Source organism: Lithobates pipiens, unplaced genomic scaffold, assembly GCF_037356315.1.
Source record: "Lithobates pipiens isolate NorthernLeopardFrog02 unplaced genomic scaffold, aLitPip1_a1.2 Scaffold_19, whole genome shotgun sequence".
Taxonomy (NCBI): Eukaryota; Metazoa; Chordata; class Amphibia; order Anura; family Ranidae; genus Lithobates; species Lithobates pipiens.
Window position 1 is genome coordinate 489,406,048 of NW_027507764.1, and position 27,230 is coordinate 489,433,277.

A 27,230-nucleotide genomic window follows, 5' to 3' on the forward strand; every position below is an offset into this window, starting at 1 on the left:
GATGCTGTATGTGCTAGGGGGCACTTTGGGAGGAAAAAGGATTTGTGCTGGGGGGTCTAATTTTATATTCAACCCCCCTTCCAGCACAAATCCTCTCCCCGCCCAAAGTGCCCCCTAGCACATACAGCATCCTCTTATTCCCCCCCCCCCAAATCACTGTATCTTTCTTTGACAACTTGCCCCCCTTCCCCTGCAAGTATCATGTGGTATATTGCAGTCAGACCTACCCTCAGATCAGCACGTCCCATTGATGCTGTGTCCATTCTCCTCCCCCTCCTGTCTGTGTATAGGAAGACACCCGAGCCGAGGAGGGGGCTTCAGTCCATGTGTGTTAGTGTGAGACAGGAGGGGGGAGAAATGTGGGAGAGAGGGACAGATGCAGCTGGCTTACAGAGTAATTGCAGTGTGTGGGACCTAAAACATCCCTCACAAGCTGTGAGACAGTCACTGGAGCCAAGTGCCAGAAGTGAGTACACACTGTGTTGGAGCTCACCCTCCTTGCTGCTGCTACATAAACCAGACCTGAAAACCTTCCCTGCTCTCTTGGGATCCCCTTACAGTAGTATCCATTCATACAGCTGTATCCATTCATAAGCAGGAGCAAATCAAGTGGAAAGTACATAGGAAGCACAATGAATCACGGCCAGCACATTGTCCTCCACAGTCCTGGAGGGATGGTTGGTTGTCACACACCCTGCTACTGTGTAAGACCAGGGATAGTGGACGGGGGGAATGCTGATCAGGTTCCTGATTCCAGCATGCCAATAAACCTGATGGAGGAGGGTTGAAGGGAACCCAAGTGCTCCAAGACAGGGTACAAAGCCAGGGAAAACACTGACTGTTCCCGGTGATCAGGGGGATGGAACAGGAGTCCACACAGGACAGCAGTGAGCCGGGAAACCGGAAGTGATGCTGCACGGTGCCACAAAAAGCACCTCCCAGTGACCACCATCCTCCTGTCCCCCGCCAATTAAAAGATAGGAAAGGAGGACAGAGACGAATGAGGGTAAAGTGGGGATTGTTCGGGGCACATCGCTTGCACCCTGAACATTTCCAGCTTGCAATCAGCTGATTTGAAGCTGAAAAGCTTCCCATAGACTGCGTCTGGCACCTGGTCACTCTTAAAGTGATAATTTTTTTTGTAAATAGCTCTGGAGGGCGGCGCCCGTGTGCCCCCTATGGACGGGCTGCCACTGCTTCACAACCCTACGTTGGAATGATCTGAAATATTATGCTTCTTGCTGTTTTGGCAGTATTAATTAATTAACTACAGACGATTTAATATACATAGAGGGTTATTATGATTTGTGAAGATTTACCTTTCATGAGCAGGTAGAATATGATAATGAACAAGCAATAAACTTTTGATTTAGGATATAACTCCAAAAGAAACAAGATCTCCAATTAAGATACAAAAAGCAAATAAACCTGATAGGGGCCCTAAGCTTTTATTAACATATACGTATTAGTGCCATCTGTCATCAGTACCACATTAGTGTCACGTGTCATCAGTGCCAGGTATCAGTTCCATCTATCATCAGTGCCACGTCAGTGTCACTGTCCTGGTGCTCCAGGGTCTTCAAGAGTGTAATAGGTAGTCAACAAGTTAGCTGTGTAATTTATGCTCCTAGAACACGTGATGGTGCTCCCTGCATGTTGGGCCTCTCTGAGTGGCTAGGCTGTGGAAAAGTCCCACACATGTGGTATCGTAATACTCAGGAGGTGTAGCAGAATTTATTTTTTGGGTGTCATTTGTGGTATACACATGTCGTGTGAGAGAAATAACCTATTACACTGACAATTTTGTGGGGAAAAAATCTTCATTTTGCAAAGAATTGTGGGAAAAAATGACAACATCAAAAACTTCACCATACCTCTTACTAAATACCTTGGAATGTCTGCTTTCCAAAAAAGGGTCATTTGGGGGGTATTTGTACTTTCCTGGCTTGTTCGGGTCACAAGAAATGAGATAGGCCACCAGTACATCGGGTGTGATCAATTTTGGATGATTTGCACCACAAATTGTAGACTCTATAACTTTCACACAGACCAAATAATATCCACTAATTTGGGTTATTTTTACCGAAGATATGTAGCAGTATAAATTGTGGCCAAAATTTATGAAGACCAATTAATAATTTGCAAAATTGTAGCACAGAAGCAAAGAAAAAGCGTTTTTTTTTTCAAAATGTTTGGTCTTTTTTAATTTATAACGCAAAAAATAAAAAACCCAGAGGTGATCAAATACCATCAAAAGAAAGCTCTACTTGTATGAAAAAAAGGACAAAAAATGTATTTGGGTACAGTGTTGCATGACTGAGTAATTGTCATTCAAAGTGTGAGAGCACTGAAAGCTGAAAATTGGTCTGGTCACGAGGGGGGTTTAAGTGCCCAGTTGTCAAGTGGTTAAAAACAATGGTTTTACTACTCTGTGTCCTCCTTGCAGGCTTCCCTAACTTCTTGTCATTGTGAAACACTGATGAGGCAAAGCATTTACCCCTGAAGAGCGAGCGTGGTCTCATGAAACGCTATTGATGTTTGTATATTGGTATATATTGTTTTATCATGTATGTGGATTGTCCCATGTTCACATTATATGCATATTTTATCGGCCTGTAGTTATTGTTGTTGTGTTTTAGATGTGCAACAACTGTAATAAATCAACATTATTTTACTTCCATTACATGTTTCTTGACTAACCATATTCACCTCACTCAAAGTACCAGGGTGAACCCCCTGTATATATGTATTGAATTAGGGATGGAGGTGATGGGGTAACACCAGACCTTGGATCATTTATTTTTCTCCCCCCTCCCAGTGTCCCCCTGTGTGCTCCCCCCTGCCCATTGTCTCCCTGTGTGCTCCCCTCCCCCAGTGTCCCCCTGTGGAGGTGTGGCTTGAGTGTAGGCGGGGACACAGGGGGCCCCATGATCTTCTATTGCCTGGGGACCCTATGAGTTGTCAGTCCGCCCCTGTCTGGGAGCATTGCATTAAGCCAGAGCTCTAGCTGCATACTTGACTCAAAGTAATGAAAACAGACAGGACAACTAGCACTATTAGATTGGAAAATCAGCAGTAGCAGCCTCCATATCTCTCTCACTACCCAGCACAGACTCACTCACAGACTTATGTATACAGACTGATATACACTGACAGACAAGCTGAGACAGCCGGATAAAATGTGTGTGTCTACAGACCCCAGTGATGAAACTGCAGCTCTGATGATAATAATAAAGTTTACATAATCTGAGAAAACAGCCAATCCATATCTCGACTGGAGTGCTCCTTATACGGTAAGTAACATATGCAAATTGAATTTTATGGCTATAAATGAATCCATACATTACCGTTTTTTGCAGGCTTATCTCTGGAAAGAAGCTCCTGGCTTACAGACTTGTCCCTGAGATGTGCTTCTAAGTGACAGCCCGCATCAGCTACTTATGTCGACTGTTTGACTTCATTCTTATCTCTGACCTGGCAAGCTAATCAGCCATTTAAGTACTGCTCTTAAGATTTAGCTTAATTTAATTCCATAATGCAACTTTGACTAGATAAAAGAAGCCTGTTTATATTTTGCACAGAAGGCTTGGCTGTTGGAATATTAAAACAATGTCATTAAAATTACCTACCTTTACTAAGGTCATATTATAAAGCTATCCTAAACATAATCTATTGACATAAAAAGTCTATATGCAATAACACAATGCAAATAGTTGCTCGTATGTGTACATTCATTTTTTAACACTTTTAGCACCCAGTCACAGTCAGCATTTTCCTTCCTCCAAACACGGCGAGCCCCCCTCCTCAAGAAGGCACGTGTACAGTCAAGCCAATGAACATCTAAATCATTCAGAGAAGGATTGGGAGAAAGTGTTGTGGTCAGATTAGATAAAAATTTAGCTCTTTGGTATTAACGCGACTTGCAATGTTTGGAGGAAGAAAAATGCTGACTATGACCCTAAGAACACAATCCCTGCAGTTAAGCATGGAGGTGAAAATATGATTCTCTGAGGTTTTTCTTTTTTTTTTCAATAATTTTATTTATTCAAACATAGGACATACTCAAGAACATACATAGGAGGAAAAAAAAACCTTGACAGATTTAAACATACTTAAATCACAATTCTATATTGTCAAACCATAAATTAAATCTGCCTCTAAAATAACTCTCAGTTAACCAAATAGCCCATATGTTACCTCCCTTGTAGTCTCGGGCCCGTCCCAGTCAATTTTATACCCTTATATATTAACAAACCAAACAAAACAAAAACAAGACTATACGAAAACCAGATAACGCATGACATCATCACACAGGTCACTACTTATACCTTAAATTACCCTCCAACGCAATATTTGTTGCATCACACCACATTGTCTAAAAGTGCTTACTACAAATCCCTAGCCATGCATATGGTAAATGCGGCAAGGCTGAGTGTCCCGACACACTGGCGATCGAATACCCCACCAACAATTAGAGAATGGTTCACCAAACTTTCCAAAATAGAAGAGATGGAGGAACTGATACAAATCTCCAAAGAACTGATAGAAAAATTCACTAGAACATGGACATGTTGGACCCATTTTAAAATGACCGATTATTTCCAAACCACCAACTCCTAAACAAGACACCGATTTGAGCACCATACATATGGTTTATGATAATTTAATCAGAGAAGCTTTGGCTGGGGATCGGGGGTGGGGGGACGACGGGTCTCATTACCTTTACCTGTTAACCCATACCCTGCGGATTCCCCTCTACATTGTCCCTCCTCCCCCCTTCTTTCCCCCCTCCCTGTTCTGATCTCCCCTTCCCTCCTTCTGCCCCTTTTCCCCCCCTCCCCTCTTTCTCTCTCTCTTGATCTCTCTCTTTCTTTCACTCGCCCTTCATTCTTTTTGAATATCTTCTGTCTTACTTTTCCCCATGTTCGTTTTCGAACTCGGGCTTCTGCTATCATCAATGTACCAGATGAAGCAGGATAGCTGAATAGTTAGACAGAACAATGGTTAAATGTGTTACCAATGTGCCAAATGGAGTTTAGTCTCATATGAATCCCTGATTGCTGTGCATCATGTCTCTATCTCTGGTACAGGAGATTACCTGAAGGACTTTTGTTATTCCCAACATTTTTGTCTCTATGTATGGTTTACACGATGTTTAAATTGTAAACATTTACCTGTGCTTGATTTCAATAAAATTTATGGATGAAAAAAAAACATACCTCCCCCCCCACCCAAAAAAAAGGGGAGAGTCAGTCCATGGAGATAAATCTATAGCATGTTTACCACGCAAAGAGAAAATTTAAATAAATTCCCTAAAGGTCTACCTTAACTGTTCAAGTTATCCTCGAGGGTACTTCCCTCCTCCGAGGCCAGGAAGCTGTTCCAAGACGACCAGGTCTCAGAGTATCTCTCTTGTTGATGTAGTGTAGAAAGGACTAGGTCTTCTAATTTGCTAATATCTTTCACTTTGCGCAACCACATCCATATCGTCAGTGGTGACGTCCATTTCCATGTTAATGGAATGCAAGCCTTGCCAGCATTTAAAAGACGAGATATAACAGATTTCTCAAATGTCTTTTCTGGTATGTGGGATGCATGAAGAAGGAAAAAGGCCGGATCATCTGGAATCCTAGAGTCTGTAATTATTTGAAGGATACGTCTAATCCCTATCCAAAAGTTCCTTAATTTAGAGCATTCCCAGAAAATATGCAGCATGGTACCTCTGTCTCCTTGACATCTCCAGCAGAGGTCTCAAGAGTCATGGAAGGACTTCTTCAGTCTATCTGGCGTTCTATACCACCAAGTAAAACATTTTAAATTACCGTATATACTCGAGTATAAGCCGAGATTTTCAGCCTCTTTTTTGAGGCTGAAAGTGCCCCCCTCGGCTTATACTCGAGTCATCGCTGTCTGCCTGCTCGATCAGCGTATCGAGCAGACAGACAGCGGCCATTCTAACATTCAAACGCCGCGCCTCCGCCTCCGCCTTCGCCTGTGATAGGCGGAACACTGAATTTCCCAGCAGCCTGTGTTCCGCCTATCACGGACATCGTCTCATCCTCGTACTACGGACGAGGATGAGACGATGCCCGTGATAGGCGGAACACAGGCTGCTGGGAAATTGAGTGTTCCGCCTATCACGGACATCCGATAGGCGGAACAGCAGTCAGTGGGAAATTGAGTGTTCCGCCTATCACCGACGGAGGCGCGGCTTTTGAATCCTAGAATGGCCGCCGACGAAGAGCTGAAGGACGGAGGCTCGGCTCGGGACGGGACGGGCCGGGCCGGGACGGGACGCAGGCTGGACGGGACGCAGGCTGGACGGGACGCAGGCTGGACGGGACGCAGGCTGGACGGACACAGGCTGGACGGACACAGGCAGGCTGGACACAGGTAGGCTGCACGGACACACACACACACACACACACACACACACACACGGATGCATGGACACACACACACACACACACACACACACACGGATGCATGGACACACACACACACACACACGGATGCATGGACACACACACAGGGATGGATGGACCCACAGGGATGGACGGACACACAGGGATGGACAGGCATGTCTCACCCTCGGCTTATACACGAGTCAATAATTTTTTCCAGTTTTTTGGGGGTAAATTGGGGGCCTCGGCTTATATTCGGGTCGGCCTATACTCGAGTATATACGGTAGTCTCTTGAATTTAAACACAAATAGATGATTCATGTGTAAATTTAAGAATATATCTTAGTTGTGTTGTACTGAAGTTTTTCCCCAGCTCTCTTTCCCACTCACGGACACAGTTCAAGGAGTCAGTTTCCCTTGATGCAATTAATAACTCATAATTGGCTGATAGTGTATGTGATTTGGCTCCTATCTCAGAACAGAGCTTCTCGAACCTATTGGGAGGCTTAGCGAACCGGCCCAGTGTCGGGAGGGTATCAAGAAAATGAGTAATCTGGAGAACACTCCAGAATCTCAATCTGAACCTACCTCCTTGTTCCATCAATTCCGAAATAGTCAGCCATGTCCCCCCTTTTATGTAACTAGACACTTGTATAGCATCCGTGTTCAGTAGATGTTTGAAAGCCCTGTCCTCAATCCCCAGTAGAAATAGGGGGTTCCCTAATACTGGATAGGGATGGCTGAACGGTTCGCCCGGTGGTCGTTTCGCGGCAAATATCGGCTGTTCGCCGTCCGCCCAATCGGCGGACTATTGCCGCCGTTCGCCCGGCGGACTTCTGTTTTTACTGTGTAAAAGAACTTTGACCTATGATGACACATCCATCATGGGGTACAGGACATCCAATTGAGACATTACAGCACATGGACACTTGGACATTCCCCCTAACTTATAAATAGACCCGATCCGGCGGCCATTTTACATTCTTTCGTATGTCACTATAGGGAGAGGTTGCTGTGTGGAGCAGGGAGAGACTGCAGTGACCCAAATCGCTAGCTATTTGGTCCACAAAAGTTCTTTTCAGGACTGGTATAGGTGTTAGGTGTAGTTCAGGATATAGGTTTGAGGCACTGCTGTGCTAGTGATTGTTGCAGCAGCCTGTCTTTTGTCAGTGTAGAGAGAGGGACAGGACGCTGTGTGCAGCATGGACAGTCAGTTTATTTAATCCGCTGTTACTATTAGGTCCACAAAAGTCCTTTTCAGGACTGGTATGGTAAAGTAATACAGGATATAGTTTTGAGTGCTATTCAAGTTATTGTTCCAGCAGCCTGTGTTTTGTCAGTTTAAATAGGGACAGGCAGAAAGCTGTGTGTGGCAGTGAGGGACAGTCAGTTTAATCAGTAGCTGTTACTATTAGGTCCACAAAGGTTCTTTTCAGGACTGGTGTGGTAATAGGCTTGTACACAAATATAGAAAGAATATTATACTTGGCTGCTGCCCTTCTGCTGCAGTAGTCCTTTATGAGTATAGGAACTGCGGTACAGTCTGCTAATCATTCACAACCTACTAGTTCCACAAAGGTCCTTATAAGGACTGGTAAGGTATAGGGTACTACAGTACATAGGGTTGAGTGAGGGTACAGTCTGCTATTCCTTAAGGACTGGTATAGGTCCACAATATATAGGGTTGAGTGAACTACTGCTGACTGCTGCCCTTCTGCTGCAGCAGTCCTTTATCAGTATAGGGACTGAGGTACAGTCTGCTAATCATTCACAACCTACTAGTTCCACAAAGGTCCTTATAAGGACTGGTAAGGTATAGGGTACTACAGTACATAGGGTTGAGTGAGGTACAGTCTGCTATTCCTTAAGAACTGGTATAGGTCCACAATATATAGGGTTGAGGTGCACTACTGCTGACTGCTGCCCTATACTGCAGCAGTCCTTTGTCAGTATAGGGACTGAGGTACAGTCTGCTAATCATTCACAACCTACTAGTTCCACAAAGGTCCTTATAAGGACTGGTAAGGTATAGGGTACTACAGTACATAGGGTTGAGTGAGGGTACAGTCTGCTATTCCTTAAGGACTGGTATAGGTCCACAATATATAGGGTTGAGTGAACTACTGCTGACTGCTGCCCTTCTGCTGCAGCAGTCCTTTATCAGTATAGGGACTGAGGTACAGTCTGCTAATCATTCACAACTAGGGATGAGCCGAACACCCCCCGGTTCGGTTCGCACCAGAACTTTCGAACGGACCCCACGTTCGTTACGAACGTTAGAACCCCATTGAAGTCTATGGGACTCGAACGTTCGAAATGGAAAGTGCTAATTTTAACGGCTAATATGCAAGATACTGTCCTAAAAAGGGTTTGGGGACCTGGCTCCTGCCCCAGGGGACATGGGTCAATGCCTAAAATGTTTTTAAAAATGGCCGTTTTGGCGGGAGCACTGATTTTACTGACGATTAAAGTGAAAAAAAAAGTGAAATATTCCTTTAAATATGGTGCTTGGGGGGTGTCTGTAGTATGCCTGTGAAGTGCCACGTGTTTCCCGTGTTTAGAACAGTCCCTGCACAAAATGACATTAAACGGAAATAACACCATTTAAAACTACTTGCGGTTTTAATGTTATATCTGGTTCCTGCAATATGGTTGAAAATCATTCAGAAAAATGGCATGGGTAGCCCTCCCTGCCCATTACCAGCCTATTTGGGTCTTGTACGCATATTAAGGGGAACCCTGTACCCATATTAAAAAAAGGAAATGCGTGTGGCCCCCAGGCCCTATATACTCAGAACAGCAGTATACAGGCGGTGCAAACAAGACAGGGACTGTGTAGGTTTGTTGTGTTAAGTTGAATCTGTTTGTAATTTTCAACTGGTACATTTTTAAAGTGTAGCTCCAGTCAAAAAACTATTTTTAAGCTTTTTGGAAAACATAGGGAAGGGTTATCACCCCTGTATAATTTGTTTTGTCGTCCATCTTTTTTCATCTCACTTGCTGCTGTCTCCTTGCGTTTGCAAGTAGGAGATGTTTGTAAGTTGGATGTTTGAAAGTAGGGGCCTGCCCTATATGCTCTGCAGAAATGGCGGAACAAGGTGTTGGTTTTGCCACAACATTGTAAGCCCTCAAAGTGACTCTTGGTGGGCGCTGGAGCGCCCTGCTGTGAACGATTATATCAAGAATTGTAATTACATGCCATTGTTGAACAGTGGTAGAAAAATTTACCTTCCTGTGCCCACCCAGAGTAACGGTGAGGACTTATAGTGTTGTAGCACCAGCACCACAACACTATAAGTCCTCACCGTTACTCTGGGTGGGCACAGGAAGGGGCCCTCCTGTGAAATATTATATCAAGAATTGTAATTACATGTCCTTGTTAAACAGGGGCAGAAAAATTTGGCCTTAGGCACTGCTGCTGGTGCCACCACACTGCAACCTCTTCCATATACTCTATTTTTTTTGCAGGAATTAGCCCTGCTGCAAAGCATTGCATCAAAAATTGTAATTAAACGCCCCTGTTAAACAGGGGCAGAAAAATTGGGCCTTAGGCACTGGTGCTGGTGCCACCACACTGCAACCTCTGCCATATACTCTAGTTTTATTGCAGGAATTAGCTCTGCTGCAAAGCATTGCATCAAAAATTGTAATTAAACGCCCCTGTTAAACAGGGGCAGAAAATGGGGCCTTAGGCACTGGTGCTGGTGCCACCACACTGCAACCTCTGCCATATACTCTAGTTTTATTGCAGGAATTAGCCCTGCTGCAAAGCATTGCATCAAAAATTGTAATTAAACGCCCCTGTTAAACAGGGGCAGAAAAATTGGGCTGCTGGCATCACCCAGAACCAGAAATGTTCTTCCAACATATCAGCGGAGGAGGAAGAGGATAGACAATCAACATAACAGGACAGTCACTCAGCATCAGCATAGGCAGTCTTGAAGGGATGTGGTATTTCAAACAAAATTATTCGGTTACATCACCTTCAGGTGCTTGGTAGCTGTGGGTGATCCAAGACTGATTCATCTTGATGAAGGTCAGTCGATCAACTGATTTGGTGGACAGGCGCACCCTGTGATCGGTAACAAAGCCACCAGCAGCACTGAAGGTGCGTTCCGAAAGAACGCTGGATGCAGGACAGGCCAGTAGCTCAATTGCATACTGTGCAAGCTCTGGCCAGTGATCCATCCTCAAGACCCAGTAAGCCAGAGGATTTTTGGTGGGAAAGGTGTCCAAATCTGACCTTGCCCCTAGGTATTCCTGCACCATGTAAATCAGACGCTGGCGATGGGTGCTGGAACCAATCATACCTTGGGGCTGCGGACTAAAAAATTGTCTGAAAGCATCAGTCAGACGGCCACCTTCTCCACCGCTCCTTCTGACCGATGCCTCAGCAACACGTTGTCCAGGACCAGGAGTTTGTAACCTCCCAGTCTTTGGGAACGCGTTGCACAGAGCTTTCTGCAAGGCCTCCCGGAGATGTCTCATCCTCTGCTCCCTCTGCGATGGCAAGATAAGGTCGGCAACCTTACCCTTGTACCGTGGATCAAGGAGAGTGGCCAGCCAGTAATGGTCCCTCTCCTTGATCCGAAGAATACGAGGATCCTTCCGCAGGCTTTGCAGGATCAGGGAGGCCATGCAGCGTAGGTTAGCTGAGGCATTGGGTCCGGAGTCCTCTGGGTCGCTAAGGACAACATGATCCGCAGCTTCCTCCTCCCAGCCACGTACAAGTCCACGTGTTTCTTGGGACTGTAAATCATCCCTATAAGACTGCTGCTGCTGCTGCTGATGCTGAGTGCCAGCCTCCACCTCCATGCTGACACAATCATCCTCCTCCTCCTCTTCCTCCTCCTCATCCTCTTCCTGTGTGATGGGTGGCACAGCAGGAACACTGTCTGGATAAAGGGGGCCTTGAGAGGCAAGGAAGTCCTCCTCTTCCTGCCTCTGTTCTGCCTCAAGTGCCCTGTCCATTATTCCACGCAGCGTATGCTCCAAGAGGTGGACAAGAGGTACAGTGTCACTGATGCATGCACTGTCACTGCTCACCATCCTTGTGGCCTCCTCAAATGGTGACAGGACAGTGCATGCATCCCTGATCATGCCCCACTGGCGTGGTGAGAAAAAACCAAGCTCCCCTGACCCTGTCCTGGTGCCGTAGTCGCACAGGTACTCATTGATGGCCCTCTGCTGCGTGTGCAGCTGCTGCAGCATGGCCAATGTTGAGTTCCATCTGGTGGGCATGTCACATATAAGGCGGTTCTTGGGCAGGTTCAACTCCTTTTGGAGCTCAGCCAGCCGAGCACAGGCATTAAATGATCGGCGGAAATGCACACAGACTTTCCTGGCCTGCTTCAGGACATCCTGTAAGCCGGGGTACCTGCCCAAGAACCGCTGCACTACCAGGTTAAGGACGTGAGCTACACAGGGCACATGGGTCAGTTGTCCCTGTCGGAGGGCGGAGAGGAGGTTGGTGCCATTGTCGCAAACCACCATTCCTGGCTTAACCACTTGCCGACCGCCGCACGACGATATACGTCGACAGAATGGCACGGGCAGGCATATGGGCGTACCTGTACGTCCCTGCCTTCCCGCGGGTGGGGGGCCAGATCCCCCCCCCCCCCGGTGCCAGCGGCGGTCGGTATCCGTGCAGGAGCGATCCGGGATGAGGGGGCGGCCATTCATTCATGGCCACCCCCTCGCGATCGCTCCTGACGAATGGAAGTGAAGCATTGCATCACTTCCTCTCCTGTAATGTAAACACAGGCAGAGGAAGTGATGTAATCTCTCCTCCGTGTCTGTATTTTTCGTTCCGGCACCGAGGAGAGAGGATCGGTGAGTTGCACCAACACGACACTACACAGTAGAACATGACAGGCACACTCACACCCCCCCCCCTTCACCCCCCGATCACCCCCCCAATTACCCCTGCCCCCCCAGTCACAGTGACACCAATTGCATTTTTTTTTTTTTTTTTGCATTGGTGTCATTTGTGACTGTAATAACTGTTAGGGCAGTTAGGGTTAGCCCCCTTTAGTTCTAATGTACCCCCCCAATAAAGGTTTAACCCCGTGATCACCCCCCGTCGCCAGTGTCACTAAGGCTGGGTTCACATTGCAGCGGTTTATGAGAACGGATGTGATTCGCACCGCACTGCAGTGCAAATCACATCCGATCTCTGTGCGATTCGAGTTCAGCCATACAGATAGTATGGCTGAATTCGCGCCACAACCGCCGCACCCGCCGCAAATTCGCACGGGACCCTTTTTTTGGTCCGCAGCAGAATCGGATCGCATGGGTGTTCACACCATGCGAGCCGAGTTTGCAGATCGCACTGCGATATGCGAACTGATCTGGGGGTGTCATTAACATTTCACTGACACTCCCAGCAGTTCGCATAGGGCAGTGTGAACTGCCGCCGGGAGGCATGTGATGCGGGAACCCGCTGCGGATTCGTGGCGTTCCCGCATCGCTCCAGTGTGAACCCAGCCTAATAAGCGATCGTTTTTCTGATCGCTGTATTAGTGTCACAGGTGACGCTAGTCAGGCAGGTAGGTATTTAGGTTCGCCGCAGTTTTTTTTAGCGCCAGGGACCCCCATATACTACTGCATGAAGCCCCCTGATTGCCCCCTAGTTAACCCTTTCACCAGTGATCACCATATAACTGTTACAGGTGACGCTGGTTGGTTAGTTATTTTTTTATAGTTTCAGGGCACCCGCCATTTATTACCTAATAAAGGTTTAACCCCCTGATCACCCGGCGGGTGTCATTTGTGACTGTAATAACTGTTAGGGCAGTTAGGGTTAGCCCCCTTTAGTTCTAAGGTACCCCCCTAACCCCCCCAATAAAGGTTTAACCCCGTGATCACCCCCCGTCGCCAGTGTCACTAAGGCTGGGTTCACATTGCAGCGGTTTATGAGAACGGATGTGATTCGCACCGCACTGCAGTGCAAATCACATCCGATCTCTGTGCAATTCAAGTTCAGCCATACAGATAGTATGGCTGAATTCGCGTCGCACCCGCCGCACCCGCCGCAAACTCGCACGGGACCCTTTTTTGGTCCGCAGCAGAATCGGATCGCATGGGTGTTCACACCATGTGATCCCAGTTTGCAGATCGCACTGCGATATGCGAACTGATCTGGGGGTGTCATTAACATTTCACTGACACTCCCAGCAGTTCGCATAGGGCAGTGTGAACTGCCGCCGGGAGGCATGCGATGCGGGAACCCGCCGCGGATTCGTGGCGTTCCTGCATCGCTCCAGTGTGAACCCAGCCTAATAAGCGATCGTTTTTCTGATCGCTGTATTAGTATCACAGGTGACGCTAGTTAGGCAGGTAGGTATTTAGGTTCGCCGCAGCTTTTTATAGCGCCAGGGACCCCCATATACTACCGCATAAAGCCCCCTGATTGCCCCCTAGTTAACCCTTTCACCAGTGATCACCATATAACTGTTACAGGTGACGCTGGTTGGTTAGTTATTTTTTTATAGTTTCAGGGCACCCGCCATTTATTACCTAGTCTCACTAGTGTACCCCTAAATTTAGGGGTGTCTACTTTCCAAAATGGGGTCATTTGGGGGGGGGGTTTGTGCCATCTTGGCATTTTATGGCCTTCAAAACTGTAACGCCCTTAGAAAGCCTGAAGGCGGTGCTTGGTTTTCGGGGCCCCATACGCGGCTAGGCTCCCAAAAAGTCCCACATATGTGGTATCCCCGTACTCAGGAGAAGCAGCAGAATTTATTTTGGGGTGTCATTTCACATATGCCCATGGCATGCGTGAGCAATATATCATTTAGTGACAACTTTGTGAAAAAATAAAAATAAAATAAAAAAGTTTGTAATTTTCCCGCAACTTGTGGCAAAATATAAAATATTCCATGGACTCAACATGCCTCTCAGCAAATAGCTTGGGGTGTCTACTTTCTAAAATGGGGTCATTTGTGGGGGTTTTGTGCCATCTTGGCATTTTATGGCCTTCAAAACTGTAATAGGTAGTGAGGAGTGATGTCAAAAATTTACGCCCTTAGAAAGCCTGAAGGCGGTGCTTGGATTTCGGGGCCCCGTACGCGGCTAGGCTCCCAAAAAGTCCCACATATGTGGTATCCCCGTACTCAGGAGAAGCAGCAGAATTTATTTTGGGGTGTCATTTCACATATGCCCATAGCATGTGTGAGCAATATATCATTTAGTGACAACTTTGTGAAAAAAAATAAAAAATTAATAAAAGTTTGTAATTTTCCCGCAACTTGTGCCAAATATAAAATATTCCATGGACTCAACATGCCTCTCAACAAATAACTTGGGGTGTCTACTTTCTAAAATGGGGTAATTTGTGGGGGTTTTGTGCCATATTGGCATTTTATGGCCTTCAAAACTGTGATAGGTAGTGAGGAGTGAAATTACAAATGTATGCCCTTAGAAATCCTGAAGGCGGTGCTTGGCTTTTGGGGCCCCGTACGCGGCTAGGCTTCCAAAAAGTCGACCACATGTGGTATCCCCGTACTCAGGAGAAGCAGCAGAATGTATTTTGGGGTACAATTCCACATATAACCATGGCATGTGTGAGCAATATATCATTTAGTGACAACTTTGTGTAAAAAAAAAAAAAAAAATTTTTTTTTTTGTCATTATTCAATCGCTTGAGGCAAAAAAATAAAATATTCAATGGGCTCAACTTGCCTCTTATCAATTTCCTTAGGGTATCTACTTTCCAAAATGGGGTCATTTGGGGGGGTTTTGTACTGCCCTGCCATTTTAGCACCTCAAGAAATGAGATAGGCAGTCATAAACTAAAAGCTGCGTAAATTCCAGAAAACGTACCTTAGTTTGTAGATGTGACAACTTTTGCGCAAACCAATAAATATACAGTTATTGACTTTTTTTTACCAAAGACATGTGGCTGAATACATTTTGGCCTAAATGTATGACTAAAATTGAGTTTATTGGATTTTTCTAATAACAAAAAGTAGAAAATATCATTTTTTTTCAAAATTTGCGGTCCTTTTACGTTTATATCGCAAAAAATAAAAATCTCAGAGTCAGTCAAATACCTTTAAAAGAAAGCTCTATTTGTGGGAAAAAAAGGACGCAAATTTTGTTTGGGTACAACATTGCATGACCGCGCAATTACCAGTTAAAGCAGCGCAGTGCCAAATTGTAAAAAGACCTCTGGTCATTGACCAGCAAAATGGTCCGGTCTGAAAGTGGTTAAGCTGGCGTGGCGTCAACCACCTCTCGGCCTGCAGAGCTGACAAAACATCCGCCCCAGTGTGGCTCCTGTCCCCCAAACAAACCAGCGCAAGCACGGCATGGTATAGTTTTGCCTGCGTACTTGCGTAGCCCCTGCAACGCCTACGGAGCACCGCTGGTTCTGAGGACAGAGCACTGGAAGAGGCCATGGAGGAAGAAGAAGAGGAGGGGGTGGAGGAGAGAGGTGTGTCACAACCAATAGTAGCATTTTGGAGGCGTGGTGGCGGAACAACCTCCAACACTACTGCACCTTGTCCTGCATCCTTCCCAGCAGCCAGAAGAGTGACCCAATGGGCCGTGAAAGACAGGTAACGTCCCTGTCCATGCCTGCTGGACCATGAGTCAGCGGTAATATGCACCTTACCGCTGACCGCCCTGTCCAGCGAGGCAAGGACATTGCCTTCCACATGCCGGTAGAGAGCCGGAATCGCCTTCCGTGAGAAAAAGTGGCGTTTGGGGACCTGCCACTGAGGAACCGCACATTGTACAAACTCACGGAAGGGGGCCGAGTCTACCAACTGAAAAGGCAGCAATTGAAGTGCTAGCAATTTAGCCAAGCTAGCATTCAACCGCTGGGCATGTGGATGGCTGGGAGTAAACTTCTTCCGCCGGTCCAGCAGCTGGGGCAGGGACATTTGCCTGCTATAATCGGACGTGGGTGTACCGCTAGCAGAGTTCCCGGAAGCACTTGGCTGTGACACACCTAATTCTACACCTTCATTCCTCTCAGAGCAGGTTTCAGAGAGGACTGAAGGTCTAGTGGGGTTGGAGATGCCAGCTGATGAGGAGTAAGGAGAGGTCCGCTTTGTTCTTTGGTGTGGGTCTTTGAGGTACGCTTGCCAACGAGCTGCATGGCAGGTCAACATATGTCTGGTCAAGCATGTGGTGCCCAAGCGGCTGATGTTTTGGCCACGTGAGATACGCTTGAGACATATGTTGCAAATAGCAGCGGTGCGATTTGATGCACTCGTCTCAAAAAATGCCCACACCAAAGAACTTTTAGAATAACGCGCAGAGGCAGCGCTCTGCACAGGCGGAGCTCTGCGGTGTGATTCAGTCGGTGTGCTGCCCCTAAGCTGGCCCCCGGAGGGCATCCTGCCTCGTTGGTCATGTGCCTCCTCCTCCTCCTCCTCCTCCTCCTCCTCCCTCCTTCCAGGCACCCACGTGGAGTCAGTGCCCTCATCATCCCCTCCCTCTTCATCGCTGTAGCAAACCTGGCAGTATGCTGCAGCTTGTGGAACATGACTGCCAGATTGCTGTCCTTCTTGAGCATCCCCTCTCTCTGCGCTCACGCTACTGCCTTCCTCTAGCTGAGTGTCATCATCAGAGCCCACCAAACACTGGGCATCCTCCTGGAGCATGTACCCAACACTGTGCTCAAAGAGTTCAGGAGACTCCTCAGGAGGACGTGGTGGGTCTAGGGAAGGAGTCACTGATGATGACATTGAGAGGAGGGAAGATGATGCATTGGCAGCTGCTTTGCGACTACCCTGAGACTGGGTGAGAGAGGATGAGGAGGATGAAGAGGGCTTGGTCATCCACTCTACCAAGTCGTTGGCATGTTGCGGTTCAACATGTCCAGCTGCCGAAAAGAAGGACAAGCATGTCCCATGGCCACGTGCTGATGACAATGCACCGCGTCCACGACCAGCACTGTTGTCTCTAGACACAGAGCCTGCTTGCCCTCTTTTATCGGCTCGCGCCTGTCTGCCTCTCCTTGCTGGCCTTCCAGACATGGTAATGGCCTGAAGGGAGTTGGGTAAAACAGCAGTTGGGTAGTTTATATTGTGCTGGAGGCACACACAACTTCCAATAACTCCTGCAGATGGCAATTGGGCTCAAATAGAGAACAGCTATGTAGGTGGATTATAGCGGTATGTACTGGGTACAGAGCACGCAGACAGCACGCACTATCTCCTAACACTACTGACTGCAAGCTCTATTATTAACGATAGATCACTAGCTATATAGGTTAGGTGAATATCGCGGTGTATACTGCAGTCAGGGCACGCAGACAATAACCAGAAAACAGCAGAGATAAAGGGGTATATACAGATGTATACTGTGCTGTGCTGGAGGCACACACAACTTCCAATAACTCCTGCAGATGGCAATTGGGCTCAAATAGAGAACAGCTATGTAGGTGGATTATAGCGGTATGTACTGGGTACAGAGCACGCAGACAGCACGCACTATCTCCTAACACTACTGACTGCAAGCTCTATTATTAACGATAGATCACTAGCTATATAGGTTAGGTGAATATCGCGGTGTATACTGCGGTCAGGGCACGCAGACAATAACCAGAAAACAGCAGAGATAAAGGGGTATAAACAGATGTATACTGTGCTGTGCTGGAGGCACACACAACTTCCAATAACTCCTGCAGATGGCAATTGGGCTCAAATAGAGAACAGCTATGTAGGTGGATTATAGCGGTATGTACTGGGTACAGAGCACGCAGACAGCACGCACTATCTCCTAACACTACTGACTGCAAGCTCTATTATTAAAGATATATAAATATAGTGAAGTGAATAGTGAATATAGTGGTGTATACTGCGGTCAGGGCACACACAATAACCACTACACAACAGCAAGATAGGAAATCAGCCAAAAACGATTGGTGTGTACTGTGTTGAAGGTACACAGAACACCCACTGCTTCAGATGCTAACACACTACACGAGGCCGCCTCAATGGCGGCCTTATATAGTGTGGGGCGTGCACTACACAGCCTCAGCTATGATTGGCCACAGGCATCCTGCCTGTGGCCAATCATGGCTCTCCTTGCTGCTGGCGCTGCGATTGGCCAAGCATGCGGGGTCACAGTGCATGCTTGGCCAATCATGAGCCAGCAATGCACTGCGCCATCGCAGTGCATTGTGGGCCGTGAGCGCCATGCGAATTTTGACGCGAACGGACCAAGTGTTCGGATTTCGCCGAACGGACGAACAGCCAATGTTCGAGTCGAACATACGTTCGACTCGAACACGAAGCTCATCCCTATTCACAACCTACTAGTTCCACAAAGGTCCTTATAAGGACTGGTAAGGTATAGGGTACTACAGTACATAGGGTTGAGTGAGGTACAGCCTGCTATTCCTTAAGGACTGGTATAGGTCCACAATATATAGGGTTGAGGTGCACTACTGCTGACTGCTGCCCTTCTGCTGCAGCAGTCCTTTATCAGTATAGGGACTGAGAGTTTTGTCACAGGGTCATTTAAAAAATGACAGGGAAGGCCCTTCCGCAGGGGTGGTAGGGGTAGGGCAGGAGCAACAGGCTTGAGCCAAAGTGGGAAGTTGCAGAAGGTGCGTTCAATTACTTTAAAGGACGCACCAGACTTGGTTGAGTGGCTCATTCAGCCTTACTCTTCTGCACCCTCCTCATCCTCTCGAAGTCATATTTCTACTGGGGCTGCTTATTATGAGGGGCTCCCACCATCCCTGTGCTGTGCTGACTTCCTCCTGGGGCTGCTTATTATGAGGGGCTCCCATCATCCCTGTGCTATGCTGACATCCTCCTGGGGCTGCTTATTATGAGGGGCTCCCACCATCCCTGTGCTGTGCTGACTTCCTCCTGGGGCTGTACCTCTGCTGTGCATATTATGAAGGGCTCCCACCATCCCTGTGCTATGCTCATTATCAGGGGCTCCCACCATCCCTGTGCTGTGCTGACTTCCTCCTTGGGCTGCTTATTATGAGGGGCTCCCACCATCCCTGTTCTATACTGACATCCTCCTGGGGCTGCTTATTATGAGGGGCTCCCACCATCCCTGTTCTATGCTGACATCCTCCTGGGGCTGCTTATTATGAGGGGCTCCCACCATCCCTGTGCTGTGCTGACTTCCTCCTGGGGCTGTACCTCTGCTGTGCATATTATGAGGGGCTCCCACCATCCCTGTGCTATGCTCATTATGAGGGGCTCCCACCATCCCTGTGCTATGCTGACTTCCTCCTGGGGCTGCTTACGGTGCAGGTGCCAGTGCTGTATATCACGGTGCTGGTGTCAGTGCTTTATGTTACGCTGCTGATGTCAGTGCTCTCTATCACGGTGCTGGTGTCAGTGCTGTATATCACGGTGCTGGTGTTAGTGCTTTATGTCACGCTGCTGATGTCAGGGCTCTCTATCACGGTGCTGGTGTCAGATCACTCTATCACGGTGCAGGTGTCAGTGCTGTAAATCATGGTGCTGGTGTCAGTGCTTTATGTCACGCTGCTGATGTCAGTGCTCTCTATCATGGTGCTGGTGTCAGATCACTCTATCACGGTGCTGCTGTCAGTGCTGTATATCACGGTGCTGGTGTCAGTGCTTTATGTCACGCTGCTGATGTCAGTGCTCTCTATCACGGTGCTGGTGTCAGTGCTGTATATCACGGTGCTGGTGTCAGTGCTTTATGTCACGCTGCTGATGTCAGTGCGCTCTATCACGCTGCTGGTGTCAGATCACTCTATCACGGTGCAGGTGTCATTGCTGTATGTCCCGCTGCTGATGTCAGTGCTCTCTATCACAGTGCTGGTGTCAGTGCTGTATATCACGGTGCTGGTGTCAGTGCTTTATGTCTCGCTGCTGATGTCAGTGCTCTCTATCACGGTGCTGGTGTCAGATCACTCTATCACGGTGCAGGTGTCATTGCTGTATGTCACGCTGCTGGTGATCATCTCCTGCACCCTCTTCTTTGCCTACCCTGACCTTCCCTCTCCTCCATTGCCTTCATGCGCTCCACAGTCCTGAATTGTCACAACAAGTTCACATATAAAAAAAGAATGCTTGTAGTTTTCGATCCCAGATTCACCTCATACATGTGCTATGTCATTGGCCATGTGGTGGGACTATGTTTGCACAGCTAGCAATTATTTTGTGGCTGCAAATTTGACCTGTAGGTTTGCAAAGTTCGCCTCCCATTGAAGTCAATGGGGCCCGCCGCGAACGTTACGGTTCGTGAACTATCGGCCGCGTTCGTGGTCCGCGGTCAGGGCACGTAGACAATAACCAGAAAACAGCAGAGATAAAGGGGTATATACAGATGTATACTGTGCTGTGCTGGAGGCACACACAACTTCCAATAACTCCTGCAGATGGCAATTGGGCTCAAATAGAGAACAGCTATGTAGGTGGATTATAGCGGTATGTACTGGGTACAGAGCACGCAGACAGCACGCACTATCTCCTAACACTACTGACTGCAAGCTCTATTATTAACGATAGATCACTAGCTATATAGGTTAGGTGAATATCGCGGTGTATACTGCGGTCAGGGCACGCAGACAATAACCAGTCACAACAAGTTCACATATAAAAAAAGAATGCTTGTAGTTTTCGATCCCAGATTCACCTCATACATGTGTTATGTCATTGGCCATGTGGTGGGACTATGTTTGCACAGCTAGCAATTATTTTGTGGCTGCAAATTTGACCTGTAGGTTTGCAAAGTTCGCCTCCCATTGAAGTCAATGGGGCCCGCCGCGAACGTTACGGTTCGTGAACTATCGGCCGCGTTCGTGGTCCGCGTTCGCGAAACGTCCCGTCGGAAGTTCGTCCATCACTAATACTGGATACAAAAGAGAGGTTTCAGGTAGTATGCCAATAGTGGGGAACAGGGTTGCACATATTTTAACAGTATTCCCTATCAAAGGGTGTTTAATGAGGTCTTTAGACAAATGTGCAAGACACCAAGGAGCTCTTTCTAACAAAACTGGCGACTGAGCATATTCCATCTGTACCCAGAGTTTAAGATTTATATGTCTATTTCAATCTATTACCCTACTAAGATGTATGGCTTGATAGTATTTCCGTATATCTAGTACCGCTAGTCCCCCTTGTCTTTTTGGAAGTGTTAATTGGCTACACCGCAACTGTGGTTGCTTATATGCCCATATGAAGTCAAAAATTAACTTCTGGCTCTGTTTAAAGTAAGCAGGTGGAATATATATTGGTAAGGCTTGTAAAAGATAAAGAAATTTAGGATGAATGCTTATCTTAATAATATTACAGCGATCCTGATTTCCATTTACCCAGTAAGTTCTTTACTTTTTGAAGCAGTGGTGGAAAATGTAGCTCAAAAATCTTAGTTATATTAGGGGACAGCACCGTACCCAGATATGTAAGCCCTTTGTCCGTCCATTTAAACTTAAAATATTGGTTAAGTTGTTCAATTGATGTTTGAGGGCAATCAACCCCCATTGCTTCTGACTTAGTAAAATTAATACGGAGATCGGAGAGCAAGCTATACTTCTCAAACTCCTTCATTAAATTAGGGATCGTAACCGAAGGGTTTGTTAGGGAAAACATCATGTCGTCTGCGTAGGCCGAGATCTTATATTGACCCTTTCCTATCTGTACTCCTGTGATATCTTGATTTAGATGTACTGTGCAGAGAAACAGTTCCAGCGACAGGGCAAAAAGAAGTGGTGATAGGGGGCATCCCTGCCGTGTCCCATTTGAAATCTGGAAGGCTTCTGATAGTACTCCATTGGCCCGTACTCGGGCTGCTAGACAGGAGTATATGGAGGTGATCCACTGCAACATTTTACTCCCAAAGCCTCCATATCGTAAAACTGCTAACATAAAACTCCAATTTACCCTGTCAAAGGCTTTCTCCACATCTGTGTTTATAAACACACATTTTATCTGAGTTTTCTTCACTACATGAAGGAAGTTAAGAACTTTCGTTGTGTTGTCTCTTGCTTCACGTGTAGGAACAAATCCTACTTGGTCTAAATGTATCAAGTTCAGAATATACTGTTGGATTCTGTTTGCCACAATTTTAGTAAATAATTTAAGGTCTAAATTTAATAGAGAGATTGGATGGTAGCTTCCACAAGAGGTCGGGTCTTTTCCCTCTTTCGGAATTACCAAAATAAGGGCTAGGATCATATCCTTTGTAAGTTTTGCTGATGATCCAAGAGCGTTAAATAATTTAACCATATATGGGGCAAGTGAAGGTAGCAAAGTCTTATAATATTGGGCTGTCAGACCACTTGGGCCTGGGACCTTCCCCAGTTTAGTAGCCCTTACTGCTCCATGAAGTTCTTTCCTAGTTATAGGATTTGCATTAATTTAATTCCATAATGCAACTCTGACTAGATAAAAGAAGCCTGTTTATATTTTGCACAGAAGGCTTAGATGTTGGAATATTAAGACAATGTCATCAAAATGACCTACCTTTACTAAGGTCATATTATAAAGCTATCCTAAACATAATCTATAGACATAAAAAGTCTATGTGCAATAACACCATGCAAATAGTTGCTTGTATGTGTGCATTCATTTTTTAACACTTTTAGCACCCAGTCACAGTCAGTATTTTTCTTCCTCCAAACACGGCGAGCCCCCCTCCTCAAGAAGGCACATGTACAGTCAAGCCAATAAACATCTAAATGATTCAGAGAAGGATTGGGAGAAAGTGCTGTGGTCAAATTAGACAAAAATTGAGCTCTTTGGCATTAACGCGACTTGTGATGTTGGGAGGAAGAAAAATGCTGACTATGACCCTAAATACACAATCCCTACAGTCAAGCATGGAGGTGGAAACATGATTCTCTGGGGTTGATCTTCTGCTAAAAGTACAACTGACTTTGTCACATTGAGGGGCCAATGAATGGGCAATGCATTGTAAAGTCATGGATGAGAATCTTCTTCCCTCAGTCAGAACATTGAAGATGGGTCGTGGATGGGTCTTCCAGCATGACAATGACCCAAAACATACCACCAAGGCAACAAGGGAGTGGCTCAAGGAAAAGCACATTAAGGTCATGGAATGGCCTAGCCAGTCCCCAGAGCTTAATCCCATAGAACATTTATGGAGGGAGCTGAAACTTTGAGTTGCCAAGAGACAGACAAAAAACCTTAAAGTGGATGTAAAATCACCACCCACCCAGTATAAACTAATGGCACAGTATTAATGTACAGTATATATACATGCAAGCCTCCTGCATGTATCCCTACCTTGCAAATGTCACCCCCTTCAGCAGTAGGAGCCCCACAAAACTCTGGAATCGGTGGGTGCGTTATTTTGCCGGAGAACAGTGGGTGGAGTTGTCATGTTACAAGACTCTCTGCCCACCTCTGCACTCTCCTACTCTTTCTGCTGACTCTGGAAGATGACTGCACCATGTAAATCCTCCGCAGTGACAGAGAGGTTACCTGACTGGATGGATGATCGGCCGCTCTGGCTTGCACCGCTGTGTGACAGCACGTTCGTTCCTGTGCGCGTGGCTGTGCACGCTCCTGTGGGCACTCGTGTGCGTATGTTGGTGCATGGACGTGCGTGTGGATGCGCAATGGCACGTGCATTCCTATGGGCATCGTCTCGCATGCTTCTGGAGGCACCGGTGCGCACGGGTGTTCGGGCGCGTGTGCATGCTGTTTTGCGCCGACTGGCCTATTTAGTCTGGCTGAACCCTTTGATCCGTACTGCCTGATCAACAGCTCCCTGTGGCCTTGTTCCCTTAACCTGAATTTTGGCTTAACTACTTATTGACCCAGCTTGCCCTTCGGACCTTCCTGGATTTCTGCCCACATCTGACCTCTGGCTCGTTTTTGACCTTGTTTCTGCCTGCTCCATTGTACTTCGCTGCCCGCACATTGCTGAACCCGGCCTGTACCTGGACTTACCCTACCTGCTCTGCCGGACTCACTCAAGCACTCTCAGTAGTGATGCTCCATCCTGAACCCAGGCCTGTAAGGTTCTCTGGTGAACGGAGCAAGTACCGCGCTTTCCGCAATGCCTGTGAGCTCTATTTTGCTGTCCAAACCGTACTTTTTCCCTGGAGGCTACAAAAGTGGGATTCGTCATCTCCCTCCTGTCCGACGAGCCTCAAACCTGGGCCCACCGTTTGCTGGTGCAAAAATCAGTGTCTCTGGATTCTCTTGACAGTTTCTTCACAGCTATGTCACAGCTCTATGAGGATTCCCAGTTAACCGATACGACCGAGGCTGCTCTACATTCCTTGCAGCAGGGTCACAGAGCGGCCGAGGATTATACAGTTGAATTCAGATGCTGGAGCTCTAACACAGAGGGGAAGGACGCGGCCCTGCATCATCAATTTCGCATGGGCCTGTCTGACCCTCTGAAGGATAAGCTGGCACGTGTCGGTGTGCCTCAGATCCGGGATGCACTCATTAACCTGTTAATTCAAATTCAGAGAGAGGCGTTCTGAAAGATCTTCTGGTCACCCTTGTCCCATCTGGATGCTGCCAAGGGTGCCCAGTCCACCTAGTCCTGTGCCTCCCATCTCTTCTAACACAGCTTCTGAGGCCCCAGAGCCCATGCAACTTGGCCTGCTCCACTCGTCTCTTACCCCAGAAAAAAAGATGCCCAGATGGGCCCACAAACTGTGCCTGTACTGTGGAGAACCCGGACACTATGCAAGATCTTGTCCCAACAAGACACGTAAGTGCCTGCCTCTCTCTTTCTTGAATGCACCTGTTTTGTCTAAAAATGGTTCTCACCTGGCTCTTGCTGTTGTTTTACAGCTTTCCGGAAGGACTATCCCAGTGTCAGTCAACGTTGACTCCGGGGCATGTAGCTGCTTCATAGATCTAGCCTTCTCTACCAACCATGGCCTTCCCCTTCAACCTAAGGCCCAGGGTCTTGCAGTACATCTGGTGGATGGCTCTGCTCTCAGCTGAGGTCCAGTCATCCAGGAAACCGTTCCTCTATTGGCCACCATCGGTTCTCAACATCAAGAAATGTTATGCCCCGACGTTATTCCCGCTCCCCTTTTCCCGATTATATTTGGAATGCCCTGGTTGCAGGCTCACAACCCCAGCATCGACTGGGCCAGGGTTGAAGTCCAGTTCCCTTCCGAGTACTGCCGTCAGCACTGCCTATGTGGAACATCCTGCAAGTCATCCCAGCTACTCTGTATGAACTCAGATACTGAGCTACGCCACTCTATTCCCAAACCTTATCACGACTTCTTGGATGTCTTTAGCAAAAAAGGAGCAGAGACTCTCCCTCCACATGTCACGTACCAGATAAGACCAGAACTGTGTGGACTGCAACAGAGGAAACCCAAACGTGTATAAGTGAAATATGATTTATTAAAGAAAGTGAATAATATGAATACAACCACACAGTGCAATAAACCAACCAACAAAGACCCCCAAACAATAACAGACAGATATGTACAATAAATGGGAAATGCAAGTACCGTAAACGATAGGCAGGCCAGGGTCATACACAGAGGATCAGCAAATAACAAGGGCAGTCCAGAATCAGAGTCACAAGCCAGGCCAAGGTCATACACGGGGAGATCAGCAAATGGGGTAAGGAACACAGGACAGGGAGAGGATGGATGGATCAGACTTCAGGACAGGAATAATGGTAACAGGTGGGACAGGGTTGGGACCAGGACAGGGAAACAGGATCAGAGCCACGGGTCACAGGTTCAGGGTACAGGAACAGGTTCAGGATCGCAAGCAGCAGGTCAGGGCACAAGGAACAATACCGAGGCAAACATATGACTGCTTGCCAGCTATTTATAGGCCTGTGATTGGCCTCAAGTGACACCTGATTGCAGGAGGTGCTGCCTGCTCCATACTGCCAGGATCCATCCGCTGGTGGACGCCAGTACTGCGGCCCAAAGATGATATAGCATCAGCAGGGAAAAGCTCTCCTGACAGCTCAAAACTGACAGGAGACACCTGCTGGTGGACCTCAGTACTGCACGCCAAGAGACAGATATTATCAGCGGATGGAACATTTCCTGACAGTACCCCCCCTCAAAGGAGCGGCCTCCGGACGCACCAATTAGCTGCTGCTGGGACAAGTCCATGGCATCAAGCTGGGCAACAGGCAGAGTCATAACAGGTTTAGCAGCAGGCACATCAAGCGAGGCAGCGAGTACATCAAGCTGGGCAGAGGGCACAGGCACTCCAAGCTGGTGCAATGGGCACCGCAGGCTGGACAGCGGGCACCGGCACTTCAGGCTCGACAGCGGGCAGGAACACCTCAGGCCGGGAGGCAGGCACATCAGACCGGGAGGCTGCAGGGCAGGCACCGGGACGGCAGGCTGGAAGGCATCGGACTGGCAGGCCGGGACATCAGGCTGGAAGGCATCGGACTGGCAGGCCGGGACATCAGGCTGGAAGGCATCGGACTGGCAGGCCGGGACATCAGGCTGGAAGGCATCGGACTGGCAGGCCGGGACATCAGGCTGGAAGGCATCGGACTGGCAGGCCGGGACATCAGGCTGGAAGGCATCGGACTGGCAGGCCGGGACATCAGGCTGGAAGGCATCGGACTGGCAGGCCGGGACATCAGACTGGAAGGCATCAGACTGGCAGGCCGGGACAACAGACTGGAAGGCATCAGACTGGCAGGCCGGGACAACAGACTGGAAGGCATCAGACTGGCAGGCCGGGACATCAGACTGGAAGGCATCAGACTGGCAGGCCGGGACATCAGACTGGAAGGCATCAGACTGGCAGGCCGGGACATCAGACTGGAAGGCATCAGACTGGCAGGCCGGGACATCAGACTGGAAGGCATCAGACTGGCAGGCCGGGACATCAGACTGGAAGGCATCAGACTGGCAGGCCGGGACATCAGACTGGAAGGCATCAG

At 47.7% G+C, this 27,230-nt stretch overlaps 1 protein-coding gene across 1 annotated transcript in view; it reads right to left on the reverse strand.

Moving 5' to 3' along the window:
- CNGB3 (cyclic nucleotide gated channel subunit beta 3) overlaps positions 1-27,230 on the reverse strand; it is a 534,104-nt gene that overhangs the window by 382,965 nt on the left and 123,909 nt on the right. The window lies entirely within an intron of this gene.